General features: G+C 45.8%; 1 protein-coding gene across 19 annotated transcripts in view; it reads right to left on the reverse strand.

The window, feature by feature from the left end:
* Positions 1-13,468, reverse strand: part of Myt1l (myelin transcription factor 1 like) — a 393,213-nt gene that overhangs the window by 280,532 nt on the left and 99,213 nt on the right. For all 19 annotated transcript variants that reach the window (XM_085690815.2, XM_085690818.2, XM_085690817.2 and 16 more), the window contains exon 3: positions 1,543-1,649. The gene's annotated coding sequence lies outside the window, so the exon portion shown is untranslated. The remainder of the gene's footprint in view (positions 1-1,542; positions 1,650-13,468) is intronic.

The raw sequence follows: 13,468 nt of genomic DNA on the forward strand, positions 1-13,468 counted from the left end.
AGCCAGCACGAGAGGCAGTTCACAGGGCCTGAGGACCGGGTGCCATGGCCATCGTGAAATACAGGTACTTGTACTTCTGACTGGGTCTGGAAACCAGGAGCTCTTATACCCAGGACACTCTGCTAACCCAGGGCCTTCTAGGTCACATGAAGTCCTAGGAAGGTCCTGAGAGAAAGGCAGGGGGAGATTGAAGACATTAAGGTCCTCAGAGACATTTTCTTCTTTGAGCAGGTTTAGTTTGTTCTGCAGAATCAGAAAAGTGCCCTGCAGAAGGGCAAGTTCTTTCGCACTTACATAGATTACAAGTTCTTTAGCACATAGATTACTCTTTCAAACCCAACTGCTGCCTCTTCACTTTTGATACTTTGTTTACTTTCTGATGAGGTTTGTATTGAACACTTTTAATTAAACTACATTGATAATCTTCATTTAAATGGGAACATTTATTCAATGTTAAAAATACCAATTCAATAAAGACCCATTAAAAAATTACTTTGATATAACATGGTCCACCAAGCTGTCTCATCACTAAACCTCAAAGAGATCTGACAGAACCAAGAAGCTTGTAGACATGAATCCTAAAATTCAAAAACATAACTGTTTTTAAAGCCAAGTTTGAGCTAACACTCAACCTAAACAGGGTTTTGTTGTTGTGCCCCCGCCCCCACCTGCTTCTTAACTGCAAAGAAACGTACAATTAAACCTAATGCCTTTCCCAAGCTGAACCAATGAACACACTGGGGTTCTTCAGGGGAAAATGAGTGGGGTGTAGAAGGGAAAATAACGGGAATGGCTGTGACCTATTACTGCAGTTCACAAAGCTCTTAAAGACAGCAGCCCCACCAGGCTGCAGCATCTGGGAGTCAATCACAGCCTCTCGCTCCCTCAGAGTGGGATGGAGTTTCATTACCAGACAGGCAAATGGGGCAGTTGGCAGACAAACAAATGACTGTGGCACTGTGAACCTGAACGTGTAGACCAGGGCTCTCCACACAAAGCATATCCTGCCCAACGGCGCTTTACTGGCATTCCCTTTTCTCCAGCAGAGATGCATGAACGCAGGAGGAGAGCACCAGAGACTTTGAAGCAAGCCCGCTGTACGTGCCCAGAGATGGAGACTTGTTTTCAGAGGTCTGGGTCATAGTAGAGTCACCCTCACCTCTGGCTCTGCCACCTGAGGGTGATTCCCCTGGCGGCGTTCCTCACCGTCATCCATCGGATCTGAGCCTCTAGGCTAGATTTTGTGAACCCCAAACATAGCCTCTCTGCTTGAGTGTGGAACCCAGTGCAATGATTTTCAAAGGGAACACCGTCTCATCCTCTCACCACTGTGGCCCAAGGACTCCTCACAGCACCTACAGGGTACTCCCTTCCTGCCGCCCGCGTGTAGCATCAGTATCGAGAACAACAGCACACCGTTCAGTTTAACAGTCAACGCTCTGCGAGTGTGAAAGGGCTGTGCTGGAAAAGGGATGGTGCGATGTCTGCCCCCACAGGCTTTGGAGGGCAAGCCATGGCATCGGATGGGAAAGGACTTGGTACCTGAGTTCGCTCTTGGGGTCCTCTTCGGACCAGGGCTGTTGGCTCCCACCACAGGACTCGGAAATGCTGGCTGGATTTTGTCACCAATTCCTGCTGGCGCTCATTTCCTGTAGAGCAGAACAACAGAAGGAAGACAGTGACTGACAGGGGGCAAAGGTGGGGACTGACACTCAGAACAGTTGTCTTTAAAGACAGGCATCCGCAGGCTGAGAAGGTGTGTGGATGGCTTCCCTAGAATCCTTGGTGCTAAATCATTTTTAAACTTGTAAGTCCAAGGAGATAACTCTGTGTGTAAAAGGCACCCCAGCACTGAGCCTGACACCCGGAGTTAAATTCCCAGGAGAGAACTGGCTTCCATACCAGAACTGTGGCAACCCCACCCCCGGCTACCAAACAAACAAATAAGTGTAAAAATGGATGTAGTTGATTCACCTTGAACTCTAGGTTATTTGCCAATTTAAAATGCGTGTCCCTGTTTGAGGCTAAAGTTAAGTGCCCATAATACTTTGAGTGACCAATTTCAAGCAATCTGTGCAGTTATCAAAACCTTCCTCATTACCTTGATGAAATTAGAAAGCCATGCATTAGGTGAGAAATATTTTACATGTTAATTTCTCGGAAACTAGGGATTTTTGATCATAACAAAATATAGTCTGCCGATGCCCCAGGAGACTTCCACATGTCACCAAGCTTTATCTTTAACACAAACACAAAAGAAATTATCTTCATGAGTAGAAATTTAGAATATATTTTATTCACTTTCTGTACTATTGTCTTGGTTCTGATTTTTAAATACCTAGATTATCTAAAGAATATCATCAGAGAGAGAGAGAGAGACAGAGACAGAGACAGAGACAGAGAGAGAAGCAAGCTAGAGAATCAGAGGGAGAGAGCTAGAGAGCTAGGTGCCTGGTTGTTGAAGCTATTGTTTCTGATGCTAAGCTCCAATTCAGAGGCCTCATTAAATCCAGTCTATGGCAATAACAGCCGAGGTGTTAATGGGCGGCAGTGAAGTGTGTCAGGGAATGAAGAGACCCTCAGGGCTCTCCAGCTTACATCAGCCACACACTGCAGCGTTACCATAAATCCTCTAAAAGACACTACGCTCCACTTCTCCCATGCTACCTGGAGAGGAGCCAGCCTTCCCAGGGCTCAGCCACAGCACTAAGAGGCCAATACCCATCTCCCATATCATACACTCTGGTCTGCAAAGCACGGCCAGAGCAGATTCTCCTGATTTCCCTAATGACAGCACAAAAAAGTCAACAAAACACAGACCCCCCTCCCCTGGAAACGCCATGTAGAGCTCAGATTACCTCCAACCCAAATGGTGTTGGTGATCTAAGTCTAGAACCGTTAGTCTGTAAAGATTCCGTGACATGCCTATACATGTTAACGTTTTAGTACTTTAGTATGAATTTCTTTTATCTATCATACTCAACACTCTCACGCATGCATACAAACTCAGATGCCTACACACTCACAAGCAAGCACACACACTCTCATGTACCCATACATACCTTCACACTCATGTGTAGACAACTACAAGCATTACTCACATATAATACATACTAACAAACCCATATACACACAGAGGCACATATACTCTCACATCCACACTCAAATACAGATATGCTTGAAAATGTACACACATGTATGTAACACAGTGCCCCATTCACATGTATACTCATACATACATACATGCACACATAGGCACACATACCCTGACATGTACAGGCGTGCACATACCAGCATATGCATGCACTCACAGGTACATCACACACATATACATGTATACATACTAATATGTGTATATGCACATGCATATACTACGAATGCACACAATGCTTTTGTTTCCTCTACAATGACTGCTCCTTTATTTACAGTACATTTACACATGTAATTTTCACATGGCTGTGGCAAATGTCTGAACTGCTAGCAGCCAGTCTCTTCTGGGAGCCAGTCACTCAGGCATTCCTCCAGGCCAATCAACACCTTCTCCGTCCTTAGTCTTGGACACTGACCACTGCAGCTCACAGTCCAGAGCCTCAATCTTGCAAAGACAGAGGGGCCAGAGATCAGAGCCTCCTCATCCATGCTGCTGGCTCTCAACAACCGAGGGGGGCATCTGTGCAATCTGGTGTCTGGATCTTTTGTGCAGCTGGTAGCTGTTCTCCAGGTCAGATTATGGGAAGGTATTAGGCATACACATTAGGGGGCTCCTGATTTTTAAGTGAGATCCCGGTTCTTTTCAAGGGCACCATGGGGTCACAGAACCTGGCTGGGTCAGCAGCGGAGGGGATTCTGCCTTCTGAATGGCAGCACCACTAAAGTTCACGTTCCCTACCTGACACACATGGCACTGGGCTAAGTTGAAGATTTAGCATCTGTCTTAGTCAGGCAACTATGGCTGCGATGAATTGCCATGAGCAGAGCAACTCAGGGAAGAAAGGGTTTATTCAGTTGATGCTTTGCCTCACTGTTCACCATCAAAGGAAGTCAGGACAGGAGCTCAAACAGCATAGGAACCTGGAGGCAGGAGCTGATGCAGAGGCCATGGAGGGGTGCTGCTTACTGGCTTGCTCCTCATGGCTTGCTCAGCCTGCTTTCTTATAGAAACCAGGACCGCCAGCCCAGAGGTGGCAAAACCCATGAATTGGGCCCTCCCCCATCAATCATTAATTAAGAAAATGCCCTACAGGCTTGACTATAGCTGGATATTACGGAGGGGTTTTCTCAGGTGAGGCTTTCCTCTCTCTGATGTTCTAGGTTGACATGAATTGTTAGCCAGTACACTACCTCAGACTTCCCCCCAAGAATCCCAATATGAAGCGCTAGCCAGTACACTACTTCAGACTTCCCCCCAAGAATCCCAACATGAAGCACTAGCCAGTACACTACCTCAGACTTCCCCCCCAAGAATCCCAACATGAAGCGTTAGCCAATACACCACCTCAGACTTCCCCCTAAAAATCCCCAATGACCTACTGTATGCTTGGAATGAATGACTGGCCAGGAAGCAGTTTCCTGTAGGAAGCCGTGTTGCTGGTTCAAGACAGTCTTCTATTTAGTTGACTTGGCCACATATGAGCTATGAGCCTTGGTTGAATGGCATTAGGAATTGCTTCCTGCTCACAGTGCTTCTAAAGGGGCCCTGCTAAGGACAGGAATGGCGAGCCCCTCCCAGTCATGCCTGGGTGATGTTCCCTGCTCTGCCTCAGGTCCTGGGACCCTTCAGCAGATGCCAGAACCTGACTTCGTGTACATTCAAGCCCACATGTCTGGCTTGCCTGAGGTTTCTCATGACACAAATGCCTTTCGTATAAGAAGTTTCAGCTATGATGGAGTGTGTGAGCTACCAACACAGCATCACTTCCACACCCGTGAAAATGATTTCAGCTTTTTAAAAATTTCCTTCTTCAGAGTTCTGCATGAGCTAGGCTAAAACATGAGGGACACGTTTTGACAGTACGTCATCCTCTGGCTCGCAACAGTGAACAAAAAGAGCCAGACAGCTGCCTGGCAGCCCTCGTGCAGCAGAGCGAAGAGAGACTCCTCAGTGGACTGAGGTGGAGCTAATGAGGAGACCTCATGAGATCCAGCCCAAGGACTCTGTCCTCAGCGTGGCTCACTTTCCCAGACTGGTGTCTCAGCACCATCTGGACCTGAAAGGCAATTTCCAACAGGGCTTCCTTCTAGTTTAGTGGTCATGTCTGGAGCCCAGATGGCGGAGAGGAAGCAGTGCATCCCAGCTGCCTATGGTGGGCAGCCCTGGCTTCATGCATATCCCTGTGGCTTGCGTGCACAACTCTGCCTCCTCTCTGTGTGCTTCTCCTGATAGAAGGATCATACTCTAGGGAAAGATGAAGGACCTATGCTGACGACTTATGTGAACTCTCTGGCGCACCATCTTCCCTGCAGGAATAGGGTTGTGTTTCCCTTCATGCCAAGTTACCCATATGTGAGGACCCTCGCTCCCATGCTTACTGACACTGTGTTTTAGAACAGCTTGTGAGAAGATAATTCATTTTCTTATGTCTATGAAATTCAAAGTATGTCCACTTCCAGATTTTCAAAAGAGAAGGGAAGGAACCTTTGCAGAAAATAAAACTATAACAAGCTGGGAAGGCACACATTACAACAGAAGCAATAGGTGGTGGCAGCTCAGAAAGAGATAACAGGACGTCAGAAAAACAGCAATAGCAAAACTTTCCTTACAATTTTTAAATGCCCCACACCTTTTTGCATGTGATTAGAGTCCAGATGAGATTTGGACTTCCAGTATTTTGTGTGTTGGTATGCATTGAGACAACTCAGAGTCCAAGCCTCACCGCGAGTGCAGATTTTCCTACCACACAGCAGGAGTTCCACTCTTACTGCCGTGACGAATACCTGACCAAAGCTCCATTGGTGAGAAAAGGCTTCATTTAGCTCCCACTCTGTGCAGAGACCATCATAGCCAGGAACTCACAGAAGCAAGAGCTTGAAGCTGTGAGTGGCATCCGTGGCCGAGAGCAGAGAGAGAACGAGCTCACATACTCTTGTCTGTCCTCACTTTGCTTTCCCTGAGCCTGGGCTCAGTCCACCCACCACTGGAACACGGTCCAGGAACGGAGTTGTGTGAGGAGAATTCTGAGTGCTCGTGAGAACACGCCAAAACGCAAGGCAAGAGTCTCGTGACCTTATTTTCTTCAAAACAGGGAACCGTTGTTGGAATGTGGCTGCCGGCTCCTCCCAGGTGTAGTAGCTAGGAATGAATTGACTCCAGATTACCCATTATTTCCTGCTCCTGTTATTCAATTAAATGTTTAAAGTATCCTTTGTATACCTCTATGGAAAAACATATTTTTGCCACATGCAGCTTGTCCTTGTGATTGTATACAACTTGAACTCATGAGAACATTACTGGTGCGATTTCTCTTAACCTCCAAAGTATAAACCATCTGGGGCTCTGAATTAAGTTGGCTATGGTGTGAGACTTACTGGGTTCATTCTCCCAGGCCCCACTGTCTCTAGGGTGGTGACAGGTTCATGAAATGGTGCTACCCATATTCTGCGCAGAGTTTTCCCACCTCAGTTAATCCAATTAAGAAAATCCCCCACAGACATGCCCACAGGACAACCTAATCTAGATAGTTCTTTACCGGAACTTCCTTTGTAGGTGATTCTAGATTGTGTCAAGTTGACAGAACTTAGCATATGACCATAGCTTCCCTAGACCCTGGTAGGGTTGGTGCTGATAAGGCAACCCTGATTTGGTGATGGATCCTCATTCAAACTGATAATATGAAGGATGCCAGTGCTCAGAGTTTGCAATGTGGGCTATCAATAGATCTAGACATCCGATGTAAACCTACCCCATAGGTGAAGATGTGTCCCTCAGACCGATATTCACAGTTTCTATCCTGTGGTCATCTCCATACTAATGCCATAACGATGTGGCCAGAGCAAGCAGGACCCTTAGTGCCTAGGATGGGATACCAGAGGCTTTCTCCAGTCTCCTGAGTATGGCGGAGGCAAGGCCAATACACTCTCAAGCAGGTTTAAGCAGGTCTAAATGGAACACCCTTGTCAGGAATTTGGCAGCCTGTGCGCTAATTTTGAATATGCATATGCTGATTTAACAATTTTAGCTCCTGGTGTCTACCAAATATGTTTCAGTCACACGTGTGCATAAATGCATGTTAAAATTGCCATTAGAGTATTGCATATGATCAAAAATTTGGGTGCTGGGCTGATTCAATGATTCTGAAACACGATTGCAGATTTAATCCTTGTGCATGACAAGCAAGATGGCAAAGCGAACGCAGCACAAAATCTGCCCTCATGCTGGTAAGGCGCAGCACGCAAACCAAGGCCTAGCGTAACCGCTCATGCTTCCATGAGTAAAACATGCATGTGCAGCCTGTCGATGAGGGTGAATAGAGACCCACAGAAGTCATCCTCGGAAAGATCAACCATGCCTACCTTTTTCTGTAGGTACTCCAATAATTTAAAATTTTATTATGAACGTAAAGTCATGTGTAATTATGTAATAGATGAAAATGATAAAATCATCTCTCCATTCACCAGTGATGAACTTAGGCTAAGAGTTTATGCATCCAACATTATATGATAATCCTATGACACACAAACCATTCACTGCTGCTGCAAGGTGTAGTTTAAAGACTGGTCTACGGTCTATTGTTGTGTACATACCAGGAAATCTCATGCCAAGGAAATAACAGGGCTGGAGCATTATGGCCTATTCTTCCAGATTAAACAAAATGACACAGGCAATTAAAAACAGAGCTAATTAAAGCTAAGAATAATCAGTTCTGGGGAACACCCCCATCCTCTGCTTTGGGTACCGCAGCAATGGGGGGACACTTGGCTTTCCATGTCCTTGTGGATACCATACATGGAGAATAAGGGTTCATCTCCAAGACACTGTGCTAACAATAGACACGCTTGGGAACATAGTAACTTCAGGCAGAATGGGAAAGGGGAACATAACACAAGTCAAAGGGGACTAGCTTGGGTTTTGTTCATCCTATCCTATGGGCAGTATCCGGTTGTATAAATGGTGATGGGATGAATCTTCACACATAGGCTGCTGATCAGCTGTGTCACCCTTTGACCCTGGAAGTGATCCATCCACCCACCCACCTGTCCACTTGCTAGTGTCCTTTGACAACTGATGGATCAAATAGTTGTGCCTCTCTCTTAATCTACAGCCTCACAAGAAGTAATTACCAAAACAAACCCAAACCCAGGGACTCCAGCATTATTTGCTTTCTTTTCTTTTCTTGGAAGCCCTATTTGGTTGAGCTCTCATTGCCTCCATACCTGTTCCTTAACTGTCTCTTATTCTTCCAAACCCTTAGAAACATCTCTGTGCCGTGGTCTGTGTCATGTCTCACACCTGATCACATCACACACCATACATGATGACTATAATAACTATTATCACAGGACAACTTCTACACTCGTATCACAATCAAGATTTAAAGTGGTTTCACAAACAAACGTGTGGATAGAGTCTTATATCCACACCTGCATAGATTGTACAGGTGAGGGAACTGTACCCACGAAGCAGATGACAGGCAAAACAGAAGCATAGCTGGGGCAGAAAACATGCTTAACCTGGCCTTAAGGTTCCCTAAAAACTCGGTTTTACCCCCACTCCCCAGGTTGTAAACTCTCTTCTTAGTTTTTCTTGAGAGTTGAATAGACCTTCATATCTTGGTTCCCACCTCTCCCTCTCTGTGTAAGCTTCAAAGAGTTGTTGGTCAGCCTTCATACCACACCCCAATATTTCTTTAATCTGACACTTTCAAGGTATTTCAACTTTCAACGGGGCCTGCGTCCTCTAAGTGTGGGTATAGCCATTTCCTGGCCAGTCCCTCCCACAGTCAGGAGGCCCCCTTCTGCTTTTGTTACCAAAGATGCTGAGTTTATGGGAGACAAAGGTCAACAGAAACCAGAGAAGGATTTTGTTACAAACATGAATTAGAAACAGTAAAGTGGACTCTGAGTCCGTAATAGCATCCAGCACTTAGAACACAGTACCTTTGTCATTGTTTGCTAATCAATTGTAAAAACACAAGTACCTTTTCAAAAGAAACCTGACAGCCTATTATGAAGAGAAGATGAAGCCCAGGGCTATCCAGATCAGCTATGATATCCTAGATGTGAATATGTGTGTCAGGAAACACCACAGTGGAGTGGGCATCAGGTATACAAGAGGAGTGTGTGCATGTGGGGGTCGGGTAGGTATGCGCACAAGGGCATGTTTACCTGTTGTTTCTGAGACACAGCAAGATTCTGAATGGTGTTAGCCATTGCTCACCAGACTCCAACGTGCTTGCAGAGTCACTAGACAGAAGAGTTGCTTGCCATGGCAAAACCACTCTTAGGATCTCGATAAATTACTGTCTTCCGTGGGCTGTGATGGCAGAGCATGGCTTATATATGCTGTTAATTCAACTTACACAAAAGCTGCATATGAGTAGAAACAGTGAGGGATGGGGATGTGGATGACTCTTGGGGTCAATATGCCCGGCCGCATGGAAACAGGGCCTTCATTCAGGCAGGGCTTACTAGTGATCTCCGATTACAGCTACTGTTCTTAGAGAAGCCGCGGAAGGGTGTGTGGGGGACAATGAGGTTCCACTGTAGGGATGTACCCAGCTCTGCTTCCTCCGTAATAAAGAACTTTCAAAGAGAGGGTTTCTGTGCCAATTCCTTCTCTGATCTTCAAAATAATTTTGAGCACATGGCAAGGAAGCTTCAATTAGCTTTGTTTTTAGGGAAACTGATTTCCAGGAAGGTGGCCTTCCTGTGATCACAGAGCGGGTGCGAACCTGAAGCTCCCTAGCAGAGCATGACCGTGTTTCCACACTACCATTGGTTCTAAGGACTTGTGCAAGAGAGGGCAAGAATCCACCATATCCTCAAACATAGCTCTATCTATTCCCTCCCAGCTCAGACTAAGGAGAAGGGGTTTTCTACCTTCAGGATTTGCCTGGAGGAACTTGGGGAGGGGGAGATCTTCAGAATGTTAAACCAGCATCTAAGTCAACGCCTAAAATCATACCATAAGCCTGTTCCTTTCAGTGTTGCTTTAAAGAATTTAGCTTCTTCAATGTCCTAAAGGATAATCAGTCCCGGACAGCTAAAATATGGAATCATTATGAGGAGGACAGTTAACTACTTATGGACTAGTAATATGTGCTATTGTGGGCTAAGAAGTTAAATTATTGTGGACTAGTTGATCTCTCTCTCTTCTAAATTCTTCTCATAAATAAGGGAGAGAGAGGGAGGGAGGGAGAGAGAGAGAGAGAGAGAGAAGTGGCTAGAAAAAGAGGCGTACTCTGCTTCCCATTCGGCTAATTCCCATTGGTTCTTTCGGGGAAGGAGCTGTAATTTGGTGATTCCCAGCTCCCTAACAAAACATAGAAAGAACTGGGGAGTCAGTTCAGCCACACTGACCTGCCTGAGAGAATCACACAGGCTCGGTCTAGCCCCCAATAGGCTCAACTCTGAGGAGGCACCAAGAGAGGCCATCATGTTCTTAATTGGAAATACTATGGCAGAGGCATACTTAATGCCACGCTCACCTAGAGGTGAACACATTCTCCCTGGGGCTGCAAAGGCTTGCAAATAAGTGAAGGATAGAACATTGAGGGATCATACCATCAGCACACATCTTAAGAGAGGCAGCTGTAAGGAGCATGGCACACTACACTGTACAGTAACCCTGCAGGAAAGAGCTTTTCATCCTGGAGCAGAGGGTCCTTTCAGGGTAGGGAGGGGCCAGGCTGACGTTTTGGCAAAGAAAATGCCTTGAACAATGTGAACGGTGATTGGTGGAGAAGGATCGGTGGGTAAGATGCTGTGTATGCACAAGGACCTGAGCTTGATCCGCAGAACCCAAGTGAAAATGCTGGGTCATGGTAACATGTGCTTGTAGTAGCCTCTCGGGAGTGGAGAAGAAGTGACCCTGGCAGCTCACACAGCATCCAGACTAGCGTAATAGGCAAGTTCCAGGTCGATCAGAGACTGTCTCAAAATACGAGGGAGACCTACCCAAGGACTAACACCCAAGGTTAACTCCTGGCATTCACACACAGGAGCACACACATATACATGTCCCTACCTCCACCCCGAAATATGAACAGCAAATAGCCACAGACTGAATAAAAGTGGCACAGGGAGACCTTTCTTTTTATCTCGAGTTGGTTAATTATTCTGGCCCCCAGGATGTAATGCTTTTTATTAAACTAAAGCTCACTTGTATTAGAGCAAAGCCACTCAGCACGATGTGACTCAGAGAAACTCGCTGTGTGCAGACAACCCATTTTTTGGACTAGTACCCAATGGTGAGTAAGTCCGCCCTTCCTGACTCCTTCATTCCTCAGTGGTGGATTCCTCAGCGCTTGGTCACGTTATTCATCATCCCTGCCAGTCAGGTTTGTGTATGCACCCGTCCAGAGAGATGGGACCTTGACACACAGGATCTGCAGCTACCACCTGGTGAGTCCCACCTTGCCAGCACAGGTTTGTAGCCTGCTGGCCCATCATGGTCCCATGTACTCCCCTTCAATCCAGGAAATAAAAATCCCTGGGCTTTTTCTGCCTTCACAACCTGTCTACTTTTCACACTATTTTTTTGCAAAGCATCTCATAATTAAAAAAAAAAAATCTGTACTTACCAGGCTGCTATGAAACGGTCTTGTAAACAAGCCCTGATATTTGAATTCTAAAAGGTTGCCAGATTATAAATTAACATCAGTGTCAATAGCAAGGACCACTTTATAACAAGACCTGATCTTTCGTTTGCTCTTTGGTAACGCTGTTTGGAAGGATATACAACTTAGAATATACAAAGCCAACTTATGGCAACACTGTTTCCACTACACCGACTCACAAAAACTGGCCATTATATCTGCAGGTGTCCCCCGGCTGATGGTTAGACTGTTTGCTTATGATAATTGGAAACTGCTCTTGAGGGAGGCGGAAGAGGCGGGCACTTGAAAAATAATTTTCTTCATTGTTCTGTCGATCTAGGTAAATACAATAGAAAATAAACAAAACCCAAGCCCACAGAAGTTGCCAACCTCTGTAAGTTCATTGGGCAAGCATATAAAGGTGTACATCGTCATGAGGTGTAAGACCACCACGCTCTTTAGAACAATAGTCGATGGCTTGAGGTCCCCTCTGGGTGTTCTGCCATAGATTTCAACTTCACTGCTAGTGGTGCTGGCCATGCAGTCCAGTGTCTTGGGGGACATAAAGTTGTGGGAGGAATCAGCATTGAGAAGTGGCTGAGTGAACACACTCCTCCAGGTTCTTCTAAGAGAAGCTTCTCTGAACAGAACTTGGGGGTCCTGCCTCCTGACAACTTCTACATGAGCATCTGCTCCAGGGATGTGTTGTTCCCCTGCCCTGGTCTTGGCATGAAGATGGAGGCCTGAAGTCAAGTTGACCTGTGAACATTCTTGTCCTGTGCTATCAAGGAATTATTGCTATACTTGATGCAAATTTTAAAACTCACAAAAATGTAGATATTTTGAGAAAATTGTTATGAAAACATGAAGATAATGATATCAAAGTAACGATTGCTCTCTGTCACATACCAAAATTTTCTTCCCCCTATTTTTGTTTCCTTGAGACATCCCAGGATAACATCTAACTCACTATAGAGCCATGGTTGACACTAAACTCCTAATTCTCCTATCCAAACCTCCCTTCCAAGTGCTGGGACTACAAGCATCCACCATACCAGATGGTTTAATTTTTTTTTTTAATGGCAGAACTATTGGGAATGGAAGCGGGTGAGGAGCCAGTCCAAGGCCTCAGAGTGAGCCAACCCTCACATCTGCACTGAGTGTTATATCCAGCAGGTGAGCAGAGGTCGATAGATGAACACGGAGTCAGCCGCCAGGCACCAGGAAAGGAGGTTTGCTTGTCTTCCTCGGTGTGTGATGACTGCCACTAAGGAGAAAGTGTGTAGGGCTTCTCTGAGTAAATATGATGTTACGTGAGAGAGGCCTACCCTGAGACAATGTTGGCAGTGTGGGAGGACCCATGTGATATCCTGTGGAAGCTGGTGCAGCTTTGGCTACTCTTTTTGGTTACATGTTATCAGACATATACCCCACTTATGGGCATCTCTTCTCAAGCCCAAGTACCAAGCGCACATACACCAGCTGTATCAGCCAGAGTTCTCTGGAGGAAGAGATATTAAAGAGGATTTATTAGAGTGGCTTATGGGCTGTTGTTAGGCTAGTCAAACAATGACTGTCTCCCAATGGAAAGGGGAAAAATCTGGTGGTTGATCCCTCCATGAGGCTGAAGTCTTAGCCGGTCTTTGGTCTGTGTTGGAGTGTCAAAGAATTAGGTTCTTGTAGATGCTGAGGAAGACTTCACCAGTAGAGCAGAT

This window comes from Myodes glareolus, chromosome 6, assembly GCF_982192425.1.
Source record: "Myodes glareolus chromosome 6, mMyoGla1.1, whole genome shotgun sequence".
NCBI classification, from domain to species: Eukaryota; Metazoa; Chordata; class Mammalia; order Rodentia; family Cricetidae; genus Myodes; species Myodes glareolus.